The following is a 20,137-nucleotide window of genomic DNA, read 5'->3' as shown; positions in this document are numbered from 1 at the left end:
GTACAGCTTTACTCTCAAGTTATGACTAGCTTGTAAATTCACGAATGAAGCATTTATTTCCTTTACAGGGTATTACCCATGTCAGAAAGAGTAGAGTCCTTCACTTGTTTCCTAGTTGGACTTTTCTCGCATGATAGAGGAAACTACAACATGGAAACATTAACTTAACATAGGAAGCAGCTTTCTTGCATTCAGTAATGAGCTAAAACAGGGTATTACCTATTCCACAATCCTTCCTGTTTCCACCAAAGAAACTCACTAGTGTTCTTTAAGCTTTTCAACACTTTTCTTCTAGTATTATGCAGATGCTTAGTGAAAGTTTGCCATGCTACAGCTCTGCAGCAATAATTTTATTTAAATTTTAAATAAATTTTGTTTTAAAGGTATGCAAAGATTCCACAAAACACATTCCAAGGAAGTCAGAAAATTTTCCAATAGCATTTGCTTTTCTCTTGAATTGTTTCAGCAACAATCTTGCTATCTTTCAGGAGGTAAGGTAGGAAGCCTTTGCTTTCAGATAAGAAAGGAAGTAGGGAGGACAGAGCATGCTTCTTTCCCCAATTTTCCCTTCATCCACTTGCCACTTGAGGACAGCAGTCTCTGGAATAGCTGCATTAACACATGTTAGCATCAAAGACACCTATACTCTAGCACAAAATCTAGGATCTACTTTTGGCATCAATATTACCACCAGAGGTTATAACAACACTGCACAGAGGAAGCAAATCTATTGAATCTTATCATATGTATAAACTAGTATCATATCATATATATAAACAGCAATTCATATGTACCTCCAACGTTCCAGAGAACTAATATCCAACTTCAATATTTTTAATATTACAGGCAGGCTTAGATGCTTTTATATAATATTATGCACAAATTGTCTAGGTCAGCAATAAACTTCCCTTAGAAACTCTCAACATGTCACAATGCAAAGAACAAGATATAAAAATCTGAACACCTTATAACTGATGAAGTTTCAGTAGCCTGTATTATACTGCTGTCACACCAATAATGTCTGTTACTTGGTTTTAACCAACCAGCTTTTTCACTATCTCACATAATTCCCCTTGTTATAGCCCTGATTCTATATAGCTTTTGTTCATGGAGGTCCCATAATCACCATCGTAGTCTTTTGGGTGGTCAAAAGGGATCCCTTCACCATTGCATAAGCTGGTTAGATCCAACTTCTTACCTAGCTAGAAGATCTGAAATGATAATGTATGCTGAAACAGAGACAGACAGACGGTGGCTAAGCGAAACAGTATGTTTTGCATACAGAGGTCCCAAGTTGAATCCTGGCTTTGCCAAAGCTCATAAGCAGCATGTGCTGAAAGAGACCCTCTCTCAGCACCCTCCCCCAGTGCTTCCATAACTCCACCCAAGTTACTTTTTGTTCTTAAGACAGTAGTCAGCATTACTGAACTAACAATTGTTAATGCACGCTTCAACATCAGTTACTCCTATGTTCAATTTAAATGAAAAGTCCAGATATGGACTGTACAATTTGCCAGAATTAAAAGCCAAAAGTTACTAGGCATGCGATGGGGGGGGGGGGGAGGGGGGTTCGGCCTTGGTGAATGGAAAAGTGAGAAGCAGGACTGGGGGTAGCTTTTTAGGAATGCAACAAAAACATTTTGGAAGCAACAGCATATAGGAAGAAGGTTTAAATGTAGGAGATAGGACTGTGCTCAGATGTGAGAAAGAGGAGGCTGTGACACAGATGAAAAGATTTTAGCAACATGTGAAAGGAAGACACATGGGGGATGGATGGGGAGGAATCTTTTTAGGAGTTATCCATTAGCCCTATTACTTCATTTTACCAAATCGTGGCTTTTGATCAGGAAAAGTTCTGGGTGTGATTTCTAGGCATCTGCTAAGCAGGCAGTTTGGCACTGCATCCCATTTCTATACAGATTTCTAGGGTAGACACTTTGAATAAATATTAAAACCCAATGCACATTGTAATCCTGCGCTGTTTGAGAACACCAAGATGCAAAGTTATCCACGTGAAACCCTAAAAGATATGCTAATATTTAAAGAAAGGATATTAAGAAGCCATCCATAGTGTGAAATATTTTTATCTACAGTTAAATCAATATTCTCCAAGTACATTTAAACTCACCAACAGCACTATCTGCTAGCACTACTGCAAAAAATAAGATCTTGTAGCAAACATGAGAAAATTTAATCTATTCCTTTGAAGAGAATCAATTACTCAGGAATGTTTTGGGGGGGAAGACTCTACATATGAAGTCCTTCACCCCAATATCTCAAATCTAGTCCTTGTTAATCATTCTGTGGGTGACAGAATCATAATTTAAAGCTACAATCCTATGCATGCTTACAAGAGAAAGCCCTGTTGGACCAAGTAAGATTTACTTCCAAACATACATAGGAATCCCGTTACTCCAGAAAAAAGCTTTTTAACCCCATTCCTAACACAGTGAAATGACATCCAAGTGGTCAGATCCAAGGTCTAAATGTAACAGATATGTATTTATTTTTATATTAGGCCTTAAGAAATATAACAATGTGAAGTATTGCAGATGAAATGTTAGTATTTTGAACATGGAAAGAAAAATGCTTCAAAATGTATTTACAATAACATGTTCTATTTCTATACAAAACACACACAGAATTTATAAACAACTCACACATAGAAATGAAGACTATGACCTCGTTCATGCATGCAGCAGAGTAAGGTGGGAAAGTAGTCTGTACCATTTCAGACTGCTGGGAAAGAGTCTCATGTTTAATGATTGCTTATGTAAAAACTCCCTGCATATTAACAATTAGAGCATCAGGGAGAAAGCGTGTGCCCCAGATTATTGCATGCAGTGCTAGTTTTCCACTTAATTTAGAGGAATTTTGAAAAATGTAATCCCTTGCCTATAGTGATATATTCCATTCTCACTCTGCTACATGAGTAGATGGGGCCTAACAGTGAGAATTACGGCATAAGCATAAATGAAATGCCAATAGTTTGACTTGTAGAACATAAATGGTAATCAACAGTACAGTGACTAGTAACTGACTTTTCATATACATTATATTATTGGTTACTTTTGCATTCCACCCTGTTGCCAAGAAGCTTAAATCACTATTTCAGCTTCAGACTAACCCTGTGCAGTATAACATTCAATGGTAATGGAAGCCTAGCAAGCATTCTAAGGATGCCTTCCTAGGAATAAGATCTATTGAGTGACATGAAATTTACTTCTGAGCAGACCTGCCTGAGATTGTTCCCATAGCAAAGCATGGATTTAAACACTGGGAGTCCACTAACTCCCAACATGTTAATAAGATGCATCAATTCATACAGTAAGGCCAAACGTTTTAGAATGCTATATGACCCTACAAGGACTTGACAATTAGATCCTGACATTTTGTTGTCAATTAATTTTATAAAATAGTAATCAATCAATGGCTGGTATACTGATGTGAATCACACACAAGCACCTTTAAAACCCAAAGTTTTGCCTATATTGTAGTGGCTACAAACAGAAGCACTAAATGGAATAACAGCATGTTGGACTAAAAGGAGCTGAAAGTTATCCACATTTTGTTAACCCCAAGATAACATTTCACGGCATCACTTTGCCCAAAACTATTGAGGACGAAATATCTTCCTCCACAGTTTTCTACTCTCCTTTGCAATTCTAAGTGTTAATACAGTATCATCCAATAGATAACTTGGCACACTACATATCAGGAAGGTGACACTAAGTATTTACATCACAAGATAATTCAATTTCTATGCTTTTCACATATGTAAAATGAAAAAATCTGTCAGCATTGATGTGGATAACACAGCAAGCAGTCACGAAGGAACACTTCGCATCAGTTATGTGCAGACTAGAAGTAGCATTCTGTTCCTCTTACCGAAAGAAGACCGTATGGACAAACTTGGTGAGGTTGATTATTTCTTGTAATATACTTCTATTTAAAGGTTCATCTTTTCTTGCAAATAAATTTACAAAAGACTAACAAGCCATCAATATTCAGTTAAAATACCAACTATAAAACATGCTTGCTAAGATTATGGAGCTAACACAAGATAACCGGTGAGCTGTAATAAGACGGTCTTTGATAGTCGCACACATTTCCAATACTTTAATGCTCATGAACACAGAGCATGGGAACACATGAAGAACTTGGTATCTACTTCATATAAGTACACATTTCACCCATGGGAAACAGCAAGCTTCTTCTTACTGCCCTACTCTAAGGAAGACCAACTTCCAGACTGTCCCAAAGCCAGCCAGCTACCTATATTTGCCAACACCAAACCTGATCCAAATCTGCAGTCGTTACCCAGCAATCCTTCCAATTAACTATTCTCTCTATATAACCTGCTGCTTGCAGGAGAGCATCCCACCAACCTTTATTTTCCATCTATAGAAAATACCTGATTTCACCCATCTTCTTACTTAACAAGAAGTCTTCTTCAATGTTCCCGTATCCACAGTAAATATGAATACCTCCTCGGCTTTAATCCTTTTCCTACCATCACATAAACTATCCATTACAAAAGCAACATTACCATCACTCAGAGCAGGAAACATTACCATTCTGCAAACATTTTACATCCAGCTACGACTGCTTTCTGCCACATATTCACTCGCTTTTACATCTGCTCAGGTGACCAACCATACTACATTCTGCACCAGTAAACTCTGGTCTACTTCTGAGATCAGGCAATGCTTTGTGCCTTTTGGTACCACTGTATTTTCCCTACTTAGTGCTAAAGAACCCCAGCATCACCATTTCCAAGTACCTAAAACAAACAAAGAGTCCCACTCATCCCACATAGCTGCTACTTTTGTTTCCAATATACAATTACCTCTTAAGAGCCCAGAGGCAAGTATAAAGCGGTCTGCTATCACTCCCCCTACCCCCATGAGAATTACACCCAAACCAACTTGCTACCTGGCAAATCCAGGACAAAACTTCTACATTTAGTTTCTCTTTTTTCCATATAGGCCTTTTCATTTCACCCACCGAGAGCAATTCTCAGAAAACTTCACCTGGATACTCAAACGGATTTTGGTGAGGAAAGGATTACCAAATTGCCACCAACAGGACAGTCAACACAGTACTAAGGGATACTTGAGAATTCATGTGTGGGAATCCAAGAGATAGAGAGAACACGCACGCATATGACTCTGAGGACTGAAGATGTGATCAAGAAGTGGCCACCCTGAGCACAAAGTTTGACAGCCAATGCAGCAAACTACATCCATCTCCACCAACACTAGAAAAGCCTCCCAAACCTGCCTCCAAAACCTGATAAAACAAAAATAGGTTGGTTAAGGAGCTGCCTCATACCACCAGCTGTAAGAATAGCTCCCATACCACCCTCTCCAAAAACACTTCCTACAGACACATCCATACCACAAAAAAGCACATGAAATGTCAACAGGGCATGGCTGGAAGGCCCATGATGATATAGCACCTTTGCTGAAACTAAACAGGTTGGTCAGTGTCTTGATGTGACACCTCCTAGAAGCCTATATGCTACCTTGGATTCATTGATGGAGGGAAGAGAATAAAAAGATAACACACACAACTCCCTGGCACCAGCCAAAGTGCCTTCTGACCAGGGTTATCAAGAGCCACCACATGCCCTTGGCAATTATCCTTATTTAACTTCATTTATACTCTGCCTTTGCTCCCAATGGGGACCCAAAGCAGCTTACATCATTGTCCTTTCCACCATTTTCCCTCTCACAATAACCTTGTGAGGTAGGTTAGGCTGAGAGTATGTGACTGGCCTGAGGTCGCCCAGCAAGCTTCTATGGCAGAGCGGGGAATCAGACCTTGAGTCTCCCAGATCCTAGTCTGACATTCGAGCCACTACACCACGCTGGCAATAATTCTCTCTGGTCTCCTGGACCAAATCCAGAAGTAGTACAGAAATAAAAAATAAATGACTTGCCTGACTCCATGCTTCCCTCGTGATCAAAGGCCCCTGAAATGTCATCCTCCTAGGCCCAATCTCATCAGATCCTGAAAGCTATGCAGGGTCAGCCCTGGTTAGTACTCGGATGGGAGACCTCCAAAGAAGACCAGGGTCATTATGCAGAAGTAGGCAACAGCAAATCACCTGTAATTGTCTCTTGCCCTGAAAACCCTATAGGGTTGCCATATGTTGGCTGCAACTTTATGGCACTTGATGAGCATACAGAACCTACAGCTTAGCAAACCTGGTTCTGGTTCATGTAAGTGTACTCTGCAAAAAAATCAGTTAGGCTTTAAGGGGACACGACTCCTTGTGACATGCTAGCAGATGTCAGTTTCACACAGACTGAGTCAATGACCAGGCCATTGGTCATTCAGGGTCTGTAAGAGAGACTACTCAGACCTTCAGTGATCCTCTAGGATCTCAAGAAACTTTTAACGTTACCTACTAACCTGATCCTTTTAGCTGGAGATGCTGGTGATTTAACTTGGGTCCTTATACATACAAAGGCTATTTAACATTGAGCCTTGGCCCTTCCCCTTTGAACCACATGAATCCGTGAAACCACCTTCTACCTAGTCAGCCCATAAGTCTATCAAGATCAACCCAGTCTGACAGGCAGTGGGACTCAGTTACAGGTCTTTCACACCACCTACAATAGATGCTGCAGGTTGAACCTGAGACCTTGTGCATGAGAATGCTCTAAAACTGAGCCTCAGCCCCATTCCCTCTGAACCAGATGAAGCGGCCTTAGTCAGACCATCCGTCTATCAAGGTCAGCCTTGTCTACTCTGACTGGCAGTGGTGCTCCAGGGTTTGGGTTGAGATATTTCATATTACCTATCACCTGATTTAAAAATAGACACCAAAGATACAGATTCTAGGAACTGAACCTGATCTTTTGCCTGCAAAGCAAGCGCTCCATTACCAAGGCTCACCCCAGCCTCCACACTCTACTTGCACTACCGTCCCGCACATTAATCGTCCCACCTCTCCATCCACAGGATTTCCTTTATGTCCCCTCCCTCCCACTTCTGACATCTCAAGGGAAAGACCAAGATCTGGGTCTAATGGCACCTTAAAGACCAACTAGATTTCCAAGGTATGATCTTTTGAGAGTCAAAGCTTCCTTCGTCAGACTCTTGAAAGCTCATACGCTGGAAATCTAATTGTTCTTTAAGGTGCTCTTGGACCCGGATCTTGCTCTTCAACTGCAGATCAACACACCTATCCATCTGAAACTATCCTCAAGGGGAAGTTGGGAGGGGGGGGGAGAAATAACCATCTTAATTGTTTAAAGGATGGGGGTTAAAACAAAGCCAGTGGGTGGGCTGGCAGAAACACAGAGATACTTGGACAAGATGGGTCCACACCGACCACCTCTGCATGCACACATCACCACCACCACACCATCTACCTGTAAGTAAAGAAGCCTGGAATGTATAATACATACACAATGCATTTTATATATATACTTTGTCAGGTGGGATCCATACAGACAGAAAGAGTATATTTCTTATATAGCATATAGGTACACTATTACTCATCATATATATCCCCTTATATATATATATATATTTAGGTGAGTAATAATATACCTATATCTGCCTAATTACATCTATATGTATATTCATATATATGTGTGTGTATGTATATGTGTGTGTATGTATAAATTTTAAGGTATGTAACAGTATAGTATAAAACATACTATATATTTAAAATATATAGCACATTTTATATTTTAAGGTGAGTAATAGTATACCTATATACCTGATAGTATACCTACCTACCTATCATCTCCTCCTATATAATACAGACAGATTTTTCTGGTGGGTAGTATATATAATATATATGAGGGGTGATATGTGTGTGTGAATATAATCCCCTCATATATATTCAGGTGAGTAATAGTATCTAGGTGGATATAGCTATACTACTGGGAAATATCTCTATATAATAAAGGACGAATATATATCTATACATAACCCCTTCATATATAATATATATATTTTCAGGTGGGTGATAGTATACCTAGATCTAGATGGACATAGCTATACTACTGTGTGAGTAACCTATCTCTATATAATATAGAATGAATATATATCTATATATAATCCCCACATATATAAAATATATATATTTCCAGGTGGGTTACATATGTATCCCTCAAAGAAGTAAGCGACCCCCCCCCCCTCGCCTTCCCCTCTGGAGAGCCGAGAAAGGGCATGGAGGACGGGGGGGGGGGGGAGAGAGAGAGAGGTGTGACTGAGCAGGCCCGGCCGCGGCCGCCTCCTCGTGCGAAGGCAGCCCTTCGCCCCCTTCCCTCCCTCCCCGCGATGGGTGGGCCGGGCCGGGCCGCGGCCTCTCACGTACTCACCAGGCCGGGCGGGAGAGGGGCAGGGCGGCAGCCGGTCCTCCGCCTGAGCCGAGCCCGCGTGCGGAGGGAGGGCGGGCAGGCGGGAGGGGCGCGCGAGCGGCTGAGGCGCCGGCGTCGTGTGAGGCGATGCCCGGCTTGACAGCTCGGCCCGGGCGGGGGCGGGCGGCGGCCACTCCCCTCTCCGGCCGCGAGGGGATTTCCTCCTCGGCTGCCTCCTTCCCTCCCAGCAACCGCCCCGTCTCCGTTTCCCGCCCTCCGCGCTTTCCCGGCCCTGAGGCGAGAGGGGAGGAAGGAAGGAGGAAGGGCGGGCGAGGGCGGCGGCGGCTGGCCAAGGCCCTGCCTGAGGCAGGAGGCGGCGGCGGCGGAGGGGCGGGGCGCGACGCGGCGTGAGTCTCTCCTTTGCCCGCCTCCCTCTTTTTTTCCACCCCTTCTCTCTATGGGCGAAGTTTTTTCCCCTCCCTCACGGATGGCCGCGCGATCCTGACCAGAGTTGTGCCGCTCTTAGCCCTGTTGGTTTCAACGGGGTTTAGCCCGGCTGGAATCATTTCAGGATTGCGCGCCGAGGCGCACGCGTGCGCGCGAGTCCGGGGTGGCAGGGGGAGCGCGCGCCGTCAACGGCTCCTCTCCGCCTTCTTCCCAATCAGCCAACCCGGGGGAGGGACACATTGGAAGGGGGGGGGGTGAGAAAGGGAGGTTGGCGGTTGAGAAACGGTATCGCCTGCGTTGGCTGTGAGGGAGAGAGGTGGGCGCGTTGAGGGGGCGGCGGGTGGATTTGCATATTTGTCTGCCGCTTGCTGGTTGGCTGCGCGGGTGGCCGGGCCGCCGGGTGGGTGGCTTGGTGGGCCTTGTGAGGGATGAGGAGGGGCAGGGAGGGAGATGAGTTGGTGTAGTGGTTAGAGCGCCTCACGTTGCGAGGTTGGAGGATCCGGGTTCGAATCCCAGCTGGGTCATGAAGAAGTAGTGAGGAGAAAATGGAGGAGAGGAGAAACTTGTCTCCGAACCTCCTTGAAGGAAAAGTGGGATAAAAAGGTGGATGGATAGGCTGCTTTTGAAGAGGGAGGCGCCATCTCAAATCTCAGTAACATAAAGTGGAGAGGCATGCAGACTCCCTATTAGAGAAAGGGCATGATAAATGGGAAAATGTAAGGCAGGGACAAGTGCTGCCCCTTGACTCTGGAGACCTGAGTTCAAATCTCTACTCAGATATTGAAATTTTCTCAGTGACTGTTGGCCAGTTATGCTCATGGCCTACCTACCTTGCATGGTTGTTGTGAGGTGAAGAATGATGTCCCTCCTTGAAATAAGGGAGGGATAAAAAGATGAATAGGCTGCCTTTGAACAAGGAGGCTCCATCTTTAATGGATAAATTGTATAAAACCCCAGCTCACGGCGGCCAGACATGATACAAGGGATAGAATTGTGAAAATAATATGCAGGAAGGGGAGATGATGACTGTTGCCTTTTCTCAGCCTGGCCTGCCTCAGAGGGTTGTTGTGAGCATAAAATTGTGACTCATGCAACTTGCCCCCCACAGTGACAGGGCAAGTGCTGCCCCTTGACTTCAGAGACCTGGTTTCAAATCCTTGCTCAGCTCCTAAAATTCTCTTAGTGGCCCTGGACCAGTTGTATTCTTGGCTTACCCTTCCTTACAGGGTCGTTGTAAGAAGAAAATGGAGGAAAGGAGAAACTTGTATGTCCCCCCTAAGCTCCTTGAAGGAAGGGAAGGGTAAAAAGATGGATGAATAGATGGAAAGGAGGGATAAAGCTATCCATCCATCTATAGATGGATAGGCTGCCTTTGAATAGGGAAGGCTCCACCTCTATTTTAGAAAAGAACGTTAGAATTACTTTACTTCCTCAGAGTAAAGGTCTGTCTAGTTCATGATTCCCACAAGGGCCAGGCAGGTACTTCAGGCTAGACTGCCTTTGCGTCTGGAAGCTCCATTCCTGATTCATCACTGCTTACTAACATTAGAATTGCCTTGTTGGCCCAGGCTAATAGTCCAGCTGTGCCAGTCTTTGACTATTTAATGTCTCTGTGGAGGGAAGACGGCATTTTGAAGATGGAAGTTCCATTGTTAATGTTCTAATAACAACATCCGAATCGTCTTGCTGGCTCAAACTGAAAATCCGTCTAATCCAGCATCCTGGTTCCCACGGTAGCAAGCTGAACACTTCCTGGAAATCCCAATATAATCAAGACCACCATCTCTGCTGGTTTTATTTTTATTCATTTATAGCCAACTATGCTCTCCCAAAGCAGCTTCCGGTATCATTTGCCTTTTCCATTTTATCGTCACAATGATAACTCTGTGAGGTAGGCAGGGCTGTATTATTCATAAGGCTGACTAGGCCAAAGCCTAGGGGTCCCGCAGGGATTAGGGGCTCGTCGATTTTTTTTTCTGAGGCACCCCCCCCATAAATTACAATTAATTATATAACCTCTATTAATAAGATAAATCAACTGCTGCTTATTGAAAATGAAACAGTCTCTTACATTAAAACAATTAGCCATAAATTATATATATTTAATAAATAATGAAAAATTATTCACTTCAAAATATTACAGTATTGAACAATTACACCCCCAAAATGTGCTTTCCTGAAAAGTTCTACTCGCTCAATAAAAATATTTTTTAAAATGTGAATAGAATTCTTCAGGAAACCCTCAAAATGGACATAGGGCTATGTACTGCAGTCTAATACCTACTGTACCAGGGTCAGGCTGTCAGCTGTAGTGGGGTGAAAGATTGAAGTGCTGGAGGGGGCCAGAAGTACCTGAAAGCCTTGGGGCCCGGCCATGGGTTTATAGATCCCTGGAGGTAGGTTAGGCCCAAGAGAGACTGACTGACCCAAGAAAACCAAATTAACTTTTATGGTAGACTGGGAACGCAAACCTGAGTCTTTTCAATCATCACCCCCCCCCCCCCCAAACTACCCTATACTATACCAGCGTAGCATTCACAGGTAGAGTGCTGCTGAAAGTGGATATTCCATTGAGCCATCTGGGCTAGCAGCTGTTGATAGCTGTACCGTCCTCCACGGCTAATTTGTCTCATCCTCTATTGTATGAACATAATTTCATCCAAGGATAGAAGGACAGGTACAGAAGGTGCAAAAAGCAGCAGGTCAAGTGTATTATACATACATTGAACTCCATGCCTCCGTTTCTAAAATAAAGCTGTTATTAGGAGTTAATTTTTTGTTTTATTGTTTTGTAACCAACAGGTGATGTTATTCACGCTTTGGTTGGAAACCTCAAGAATTGCAGGCAATGAGACATGGATGAAAAATGACCTTCCGCCTCTCCCCCTTCCCCTTTTCTGTTCCCTCCGGCTCCCGAAGCCACGCATGCTTATTCAGGAGACTCCAGCCATGCGGCTGATGCGCAGGCAAGCCCTGCTTGCGGAGCACTGGTGATTACTCTGGGTGCTGTTGGCAAGGAAAACGAAAGGCAAGCTCTGCTCTCGCAGACACTTAGCAGCCTCCTACACTCGCCTGCCAGACACACACACACACACTCATTGCCCAGCATCATCCTTTTTCTCACGCTGACATCTACCACAGTTCCTGCAGCCTTATTAGCCGGGCTGAATGCTCTCCCTGGAGCAAGCATGCGCTTCCTGCCGTGACAGCTGAGTGGGATGCACGGAAGGAGATCCCGGTTTAGCCCTTTCTCCTGGAGGGAAATATTTTGCTTCTGCGTACGCCTGATATCTGTAAACTTGGCAGCACCCTGTAAATTATTCCTTTAACAAACACTCGCACAATCCAAAGGTATGCCTTTTTATCAATACGTTGTTACAGCTTTGTATAGCCTGCAAGTCCAAAGTCTTTTCCTGCTTTGTATATAAAAGAGCAGATGCAGAGAGCCTTTGACCTATTCAAACATCTTCATTTTAAAGGTCACTTTAAAGGGAAAAGACACGCACCCTTGTGAGTACAAGAAGGAAGCTTTTTATGAGTAGGGAGACTAGCCAGACTATCAGAGGCAGACAGTGCAATCCTAAACAGAGTTACACCCCTCTAAGCAAAGTGCAATCCTAAACAGAGTTACACAGCCTTCTAAATCCATTGACGTCTGTTCAGGATTGTACTGTTGTCTTCCCCCAAAGGATCTTGGGAATTGTAGTTTGGAAAAAGTTCCCAGCATGCTGAGATCCTTGCTCTCCCCTCTTAAAAAATTACTCTGAGAAGAGAGCATTGTTTATAACATTAAGCTTAAATCTGTTGGAGGGAGATGCCCCTACAACTGCTAACCTGAAGCTCCTTTGAATTTAATGGAGCTTTCGTCTTAGTGGGTTTAAGACTGTAGTGGGACTGTAGCTGTAAATTTTACTCACCTGGAAATGAGTTGTATTTCACCTACTTCGGTGTAAAACTATCAGTCTATTCGTATTTCCATGGACGAGCATGTAATCTACACACCATCAAAAGTTTTATGCAAATAGTTGTATATTTTGCAAAATACATCAAAGAATGCTTTCATCCTGGGACCTTTTTTGCTCTGCTCATTCACTCTTTTCTGCAGTCAGCTGCATGTGGGGTTGCACAAGACTCTTAACTTAGCACTTTATTCCCCATAAAAATTCAACCATATCTGTCCCTGGGGTAAGATCTGACTATCGACCTACACTATTGTAGTCCTGTTCAGCAAAAAAAAATTCTGCTTCTCCTTGCAATTTTTCCTTTTGTTCCTTTGCTCCTAATTAATTGCTTCGTGTTCTCTCGTGGCTGGGGCATTCAGGACTAATTTCTTAATTATCAAGTGTTGGGTGGGGATTAATTATTGCTTTTCTTGCAGCCCAAAACTTTGCTTTTTGTAAAAAAAAATTATCGTGATAGGGTGTTTATGAAATTGTAATCCCCAAAATAAATAATGATCAATGGTTCAGGCTTCGAAATGAAATGCAATCTTTACTTATTCCAACAAAAACTGATCATAATTGATCTGGGAGAGGACAGGAAATAATTAAACCAGCCAGAGACTACAGGAAGCAATTAATAAAGCTGGAAGTAGGAAGAAAATTTAAAGAAACCATCAGTGTAATCCTAAACGCAGTGAGTGATTCCGCACACGTTGGATAATGCACTTCCAATCCTCTTTATAGACGATTTGGAACGGATTTTTTTGTGTGCGGAACAAAAAATCCACCTCAAACGATTGATAAAGTGCATTGAAATTGCATTATCCAACGTGTGCGGAATCAGCCAGTTATACCCTTCTAAGGATCCATGTGGTAGATGGAAATCTCCTGCAATTGCAATGGATCGCCAGGTCAAAGAGATCACTTCCCCTGGAAAAAAATGATAGCTTTGGAGGGTGGACTCTATAGCATTATACCCTGCTGAGGTCTCTCCCCTCCCTTCCCCTGCCCTCTCCAGGCTCCCCCCCCACCCCCTCCAGGAATTTCCCAATCTGGAGCTGGCAACCCTAGTATATAACATATCCCTGAGAAACGTTACTGTTGCTCCAGCTGGGCACATCAGACAGTCTTGGAGTGCAACTATATGTCTTAAAAAAATCACGAATCGGGTATGGAAAACCAAGGTAGGACTAGTGAAACAGTGGAATGCTCCAGGTTGGGACAACGTCATTAAGGCAGACTAGATGAACGGTGGTGATTTTACACCAGTATGGAGTAATAGTTGCAGAGTTGGCTTAGGATAGGGGAGACCAGGTTCGAAACTTCTCTCTGCCATTGAAGATTGCTGGGTGACCTTGAGCCAGTCCTGCTCTCTCAACCGTACCTACCTCAAAGGTTTGTTGTTAGGATAAAAAAGAGATTGGTGATATCTTTATTACGGTCATAGACCACACAATAATAGCATACCAAAGAGATTGGTGTGTAAGCCACTTGGGGTCCCCATTGGGAAGAAAGGCAGGTTATTAATGAAGTAAATAATAACTAAGTAAATAATAAATTGCTAGTTTGGAAGGTGCCAAAAGATAGGGAGGTCTACCGACTACAACCAAAAATTGTTACCTAGTCTAGCCTGTGAACACATGCACGTATAATTATAATGGGATTCCAGAAAAAATAACAATAGTGAACTCCTAGGCAAAATTAAATCCTTCTAAACCTACCAAAGTCACGTGATGCCATTGATTGACTGTACTATTTAATTGGTGTTTTAGATTTATAGACTAGTTTTATAGTAAGATTTTATTGTATTTATGTATATTTGATGCTGTTGTAAACCTGCCCTGAGCCTGCTTGTAGGGAGGGCAGGCTATGCATTGAATGTATAAATAAATAAAACAAATACATGAACATACATGAACACACGTGAAGTTGCCTTATACTGAGCTAGACTCTTTATAGGCCAGTCTTGTCTACTCTGACGGGCAGTTGGGTCTCCGGGGTCTCAGCAGGATGTCTTTCTCTTGTCCTGTTACCTTGATCCTTTTGGATAGAAATGCTGGAGACAGAACCTGGGGCCTTCTGCATGCCCAGCAGACGCCCAAGTCAAGAGTGTAACTCTGTTCAGGTTCACACTGTCAGTTTTGTTTGTTATCTTTTGTTAAGTGTGGACGTCCTGGTTGAATGACAGACTGGGTATGCAGAAGTAGCTTCTACACGCAGTAGGGCTGCCCGCTCCAGTTTGGGGTATTTCCTGGAGTTTTTGGGAGCGGAGCTTAGCCAATGCATGTGCCTGGAGGCTTTATAAAGCCATTATAAACAGATGGGTTCCCTCCCCTCCCCAAACCCCTCCCTCTCCAGATTCTGCCCCCAAATCTCCAGGAATTTCCCAACATGGAGCTGGCAACCCTGCTGCTGCCTCTTTCAGTACCTTTCTACCCTAACAGTCCCCCTGTTTTCCTGGAGTCTCTCTACATGAGACGCCTCGGCGCATGCTCATGAAGTGTAGGGGGATGCAATGTTAGCCAGGAAGCGTAGTTTTACAAGTCGGAGCTGGCAGAGATTGCTCCTCAGAAGGTTTGTTAATTTCATTTTCACATCCCCAAAGGCTCTGTCAATTTCACCTCTCCAGTCTAAAATGGTGTGGGATCGCAACCAGAGGGCAGCGAGGAATGGAAATGGGCTGGAGCTGCCTTCCAGAGCTGGGCTTGGACCTGGAGAGGTTCTGATGGGCTGAAGTTTCCCTTCTGGCGTTTCACAGCCCCCTTCACACAGCTCCAGTGTATAGCAAAGCCTTTGCCCTGCCTGTGGCTCTGTCTTTTTAAACTACCCTTCCTGGCTAACATCGCATCTTCCAATATGTGTTCTTCCAACATGTGTAAAGAGACTCCCTGTCTTTCCCATTTCTAAACCCCGTGCAATATCTGTCTTTGGGGCCCATGTTCTGTAACGTATGGCCTGTTTTAAAGACCAAAATCATGGCGAGAACGTCCACACCCTCCTGTCCCCTTGCCCCCCTCCCTCCCCGCGAGGGATGGCACAATGTCAACTTATCCCGCCCCCCACTTGTCAAGCATTCCTCCTTTGCAGGCAAAGATAACATTTGCAACTTTTAATTCACAGCATTGCTTTGCGCAGGTGAAAAAGGGGAGAAAAACCCCCGTAACACTGAAAAGCCTTTAAGGAGCTGTAGAATTTATTAGTGATGCATATTTTCCCTCTGTGAGCTCTGGGGTTTATTCCGCAGACGTTCTTCTGTGTGATTGTTTGCACAGATGAATCCGTATTGCTGCCAGTTCAGGAAGCCGCTTGCTAGCAATGTGGTGGGGAGGGAACTGCAGCAGTACAGACGGACGAAGGTGATGCCGCCTTCAAGGGAGGCGCTCCCAAGTTAGAAATCTTTCCCGAACCTGCGCATTATTTTGTTATTTTCTTTCTTTCTCTGTGGGAGAATTATTTTCACGTTCTTGGAGGGCTGGAATTTTTGGAGGCAGAGAGGAAGCTGCAGCTTGGGACGGAGCCAGGCCAAATAGCAATAAGGAGATCTGATGGGGGAAGGGAAGCGGAAAACAAAACTGCTTTAAGCATAAAAATGTAACTTTCCTTCCCCTCCACCCACCCCCAGTGCTGCTTAGCCTGTGGCCATAAGTCTGCAGACCTTATGTTCAAATGGAGACCATGTGAAAAATTGGCTGGGTAGCAGGATTTCATCGGGAATTTTCCCAGGCCAATCCAAGCCTTATTAATGAAGGCGGCGGGGGCGGGGGGACCCAAAAAGATTGTTCCTTATTCTCAAAATGAAAAGCAAAGAATGTTCCCTCCCCGAAGGCCAGCAGCTTTCAGTGGGATATACTGCATTTGTATCTACAGTTTGTTGAACTGATGATTTACAACCCAATCTGAAGATGAAGGAGCAGAGCCTCTGCTAGTGTTGCCAACCTCTAGGTGGTGGCTGGAGATCTCCTGGAATTACAACTGATCTCCAGGCCACAGAGATCAGTTCCCTTGGAGAAAATGGCTGCTTTGGCGGGTGGACTCTATGGCCTTATACCCTTCTGAAGCCCCTCCCTTCTCTAGCCCCTGCCCTCCCCATTGGGTTGCTAGGTCCTGGTGGGAAGGGGGTCCTGGCACTTGCCTTCTCAATCTATTCACCTGCGTGTGAAGCATGCACACTCCCGGTGCAGCATGATGCCATCACTTCCAGGAGTGACATCATCACGCTGCACCTGGAACAAGTCCCAAGAGGCTGGTTCCTGCACCTTTCCCTCCCATCGGCCGAGTGAGTGGCGGTAGAGGGAAGAGGCTGGGGGACCAGCACCCTTGCCTCCCCAGGCTACACCCCCAAATCTCCAGGAATTTCCCAGCTTGGATTTGGCAGCCCTACACAGTGGGGCTTGAACCATATTCCTATGGGCCTCTGAGTTCTACACAGCCTGTCCTACTAAGTCTTGGGCTGTTGTGCTGGGAGAGGCATTGTGAGCACGTGAAAGCTTACCTCGTGCATGGGGAGAGGGAGTCCTGGCACATCATTGTTGCATCCTGGTGTTCATTGGTGCCTTGGGAGTGTGGACTGTCACGGTCGATGAGTGGGGGTGACATGATTTCCCGGGACTCTGGGAGCCTGGCTGCATCGTGTTTCTCCTGCTTTCTGTTTGGCTTCTGGCAATGCAATGCTGGGGGACCGCAGGGCAGATTCAAGCTCACGGTTACGTGGGCCCTACTGAACGGAGTCCCTACCGGGCCAGTTTGGCTTGCCTGTCTGCAAGCTCTTAAATACCAGAGCAGGTTAAGGAAAATCCCGCCAGCCGGGCCTCACCCTCCTGAGGAAGCCTTGCTTCTTACGCATATGGAATCTGGCACTTCTGCAGCACTCTGCGGCTTCCTAGTGGATTCTCTACTGTCTCCAGTAAGTGGAGCAGTGAACTGAGAGGCTGTTGGGGTCTTCTGGGGTTGTTTACTCATGGGGGGGGGGCTGTGTTAGAATAGAGGCATTTCAACATGCCTGGACACTGAGTAGGTGGGGCACTCTGTTTTCCCTTTTACTACAACCAGTCTGTGTAACTGTGTATTTGTGCAATGCTTTTCTTTGTCTGATTGGGGAATTTCTGGCTGACTACGACTTCTTTTTCTGTGCCTTTATTCTCTCTGTCCTAGTGGTCTTGCAAGAAGCAAGACATTTCTGCAGAGCTGTCCTGTGCGAGCGTACTAGTGGTGCACCGATGCTCTCATACACTCGATTGCGTGCAGCTGGATTAGCTGGCCACTTGTAATAGGAAATAGCGTTATTTACATTAGGTTTCTAATTTTGTTAATTGTGTGTGTTATGTGCTGTCAAGTCGCCTCCAACCTATGGTGACCCTATGAATGAAAGATCTCCAAAACATCCTTTCATTAACAGACTTGCACAGATCTTGCAAACTGGAGGATGTGGCTTCTTTTATTCAGTCAAGCCATCTTCTCATTTTGGGTCTTCCTCTTTTCCTACTGCCTTTTCCTTTTCCTAGCATTATTGACTTTTCCAGAGAATCTTCTCTTCTCATGATGTGACCAAGAACGATAGCCTTAGTTTTGTAATTTTAGCTTCTAGGGAGAATTTCGGCTTGATTTGATCTAGAACCCACTTATTTGTCTTTTTGGCCGTCCACGGTATCTGCAAAACTCTCGTCCAGCACCACATTTCAAATGAATCAATTTTCTTCCTGTCAGCTTTCTTCACTATCCAACTTTCACATCCTTGCATAGTGATGGGGAATACCATAGTTTGGGTTTTCTTTGTTAATGCTGCTACAAAAATGTGAGTGTGAATGAACTTCAGTAAAAGTAAGTTTTATCTGTTGCAATACACTGACTTGGGGACGAGCTACAAGTGACGAATGACACTTGCCTGGCAAGTGAACAGACTCACGTGTATTCCTCCCTGTTCACTTGCCCTCCACGTAGTGATCAAGTGGAGGGCAAGTGAACAGGGAGGAATACACGTGAGTCTGTTCACTTGCCAGGCAAGTGTCATTCGTCACTTGTAGCTCGACCCTTGGAGAGCGGTTCTCCGCACATGATTCCACACATTCCCAATAGGCTGGATTATTGACTGTAGAATTAACATAAAAGAGGTGCAGTGTGGGGTGGAAGTACACACCTAGAACAACAACTGGTCTTATTTGGGGATGTGGAAATGAAGGAAGGTTGGTGTGGGCTCCAGGACCAGCCTTGGTTGAGAAACGAAGGGACGAGGTGCTCACAAATCATTGGGCTTATCAAGTCCTGATGTGAAATGACTGGCAAGGTTCAAGGGTTTGGTTTTGGCCTTCAAAGCTCTTTGTGGACTGGGACCAGCATACCTGCAGGACCGCCTCTCACCATATGTTCCCCGGAGGGCCCTTCATTTGGCAGACCACATCTGCTGGTGGTTCCTGGCCCCAGGGAGGATTGTCTTGTCTTTTTGGCCCTGGTACCAACCTGGTGGAACTCTCTGTCTGTATAACAACGGGCCCAGCAAGATCTATCTTTTTGCCAGGCCTGTAAGACAGAGATGTTCCACTGGGTGTATGGTGGTTGAGGTAAGTGAACCTCCCTTCAACTGGCTTCCTGCCAGGAGGGGGACAACGTCACCAGTCTGCACAACATCTAACAGCTCGCCACTCGTCAAGGGATTGTGCGATGGGAATGCCACGGGGTTTTATTAGCTGGAATTGTTTTTATTTATTGTGCTACCTTGTTTGTTTGTTTGTTTGTTTATGTCATAGTCTGCCTTTCTCACTGAGACTCAAGGTGGATTACATAGTGTGCGATCAGTGCAATCAGTAGCAAGGACAAGGGCAGGCATTTCCATACAGTGTCAAGGACATTTCATAGGGTAAATGAATACAAGTTTACAAAGACATCGCATTAGCAAGGATCCAATATGGGGTTGAAGAATTGCTGAAACAGAACATAATCAATTCTAGGACTGACATTAGACAACAGGAAGCACAAGTAGTATATAGGAGTACAATTTAAAGCAACAGATAATATGTAAGGCAACATAGTGGTGAAGTCTATGGTCCCTAACTCATTAGTGAAACATCTGAGACCTCTTCCCTACAATACCGCTCTCCTATCTGAGTAAAAAGCCTTTTTGAATAATTCAGTTTTGCATTGTTTGCGGAAAGCCAAGAGCATGGGAGCTCCCCTAACCTCCTCAGGCAGGCTGTTCCATAGGGTAGGGGCCACCACAGAGAAAGCCTGTGTACAGGCTGCTGTTTGATGTGATCCACTCTGAGCCTGTTCTGCAGGGAGAGCGGAATATCAGTGCAATCAATCAATCAATCAATCAATCAATCAATCAATCAATCAATCAATCAATTGCTTAAAACCACATGTCTCTTGCAACAGGGGCATTCACACGGAACTCAGGGAAATGGATCCTACAGAATAGAGCCCCACGCTTTC

The 20,137-nt window shown here is 44.5% G+C and overlaps 1 protein-coding gene across 1 annotated transcript in view; it reads right to left on the bottom strand.

Moving 5' to 3' along the window:
* CHD9 (chromodomain helicase DNA binding protein 9) overlaps positions 1-8,492 on the bottom strand; it is a 78,140-nt gene extending 69,648 nt beyond the window's left edge. The window contains exon 1 of the mRNA XM_055000893.1: positions 8,346-8,492. The gene's annotated coding sequence lies outside the window, so the exon portion shown is untranslated. The remainder of the gene's footprint in view (positions 1-8,345) is intronic.
* Between the last annotated feature and the right edge of the window lie 11,645 nt (positions 8,493-20,137).

Source organism: Eublepharis macularius, chromosome 16, assembly GCF_028583425.1.
Source record: "Eublepharis macularius isolate TG4126 chromosome 16, MPM_Emac_v1.0, whole genome shotgun sequence".
In the NCBI taxonomy this organism is placed as follows: Eukaryota; Metazoa; Chordata; class Lepidosauria; order Squamata; family Eublepharidae; genus Eublepharis; species Eublepharis macularius.
Note: the sequence above shows the minus strand (reverse complement) of the source record. Positions and strands in the feature narration are given on the sequence as shown.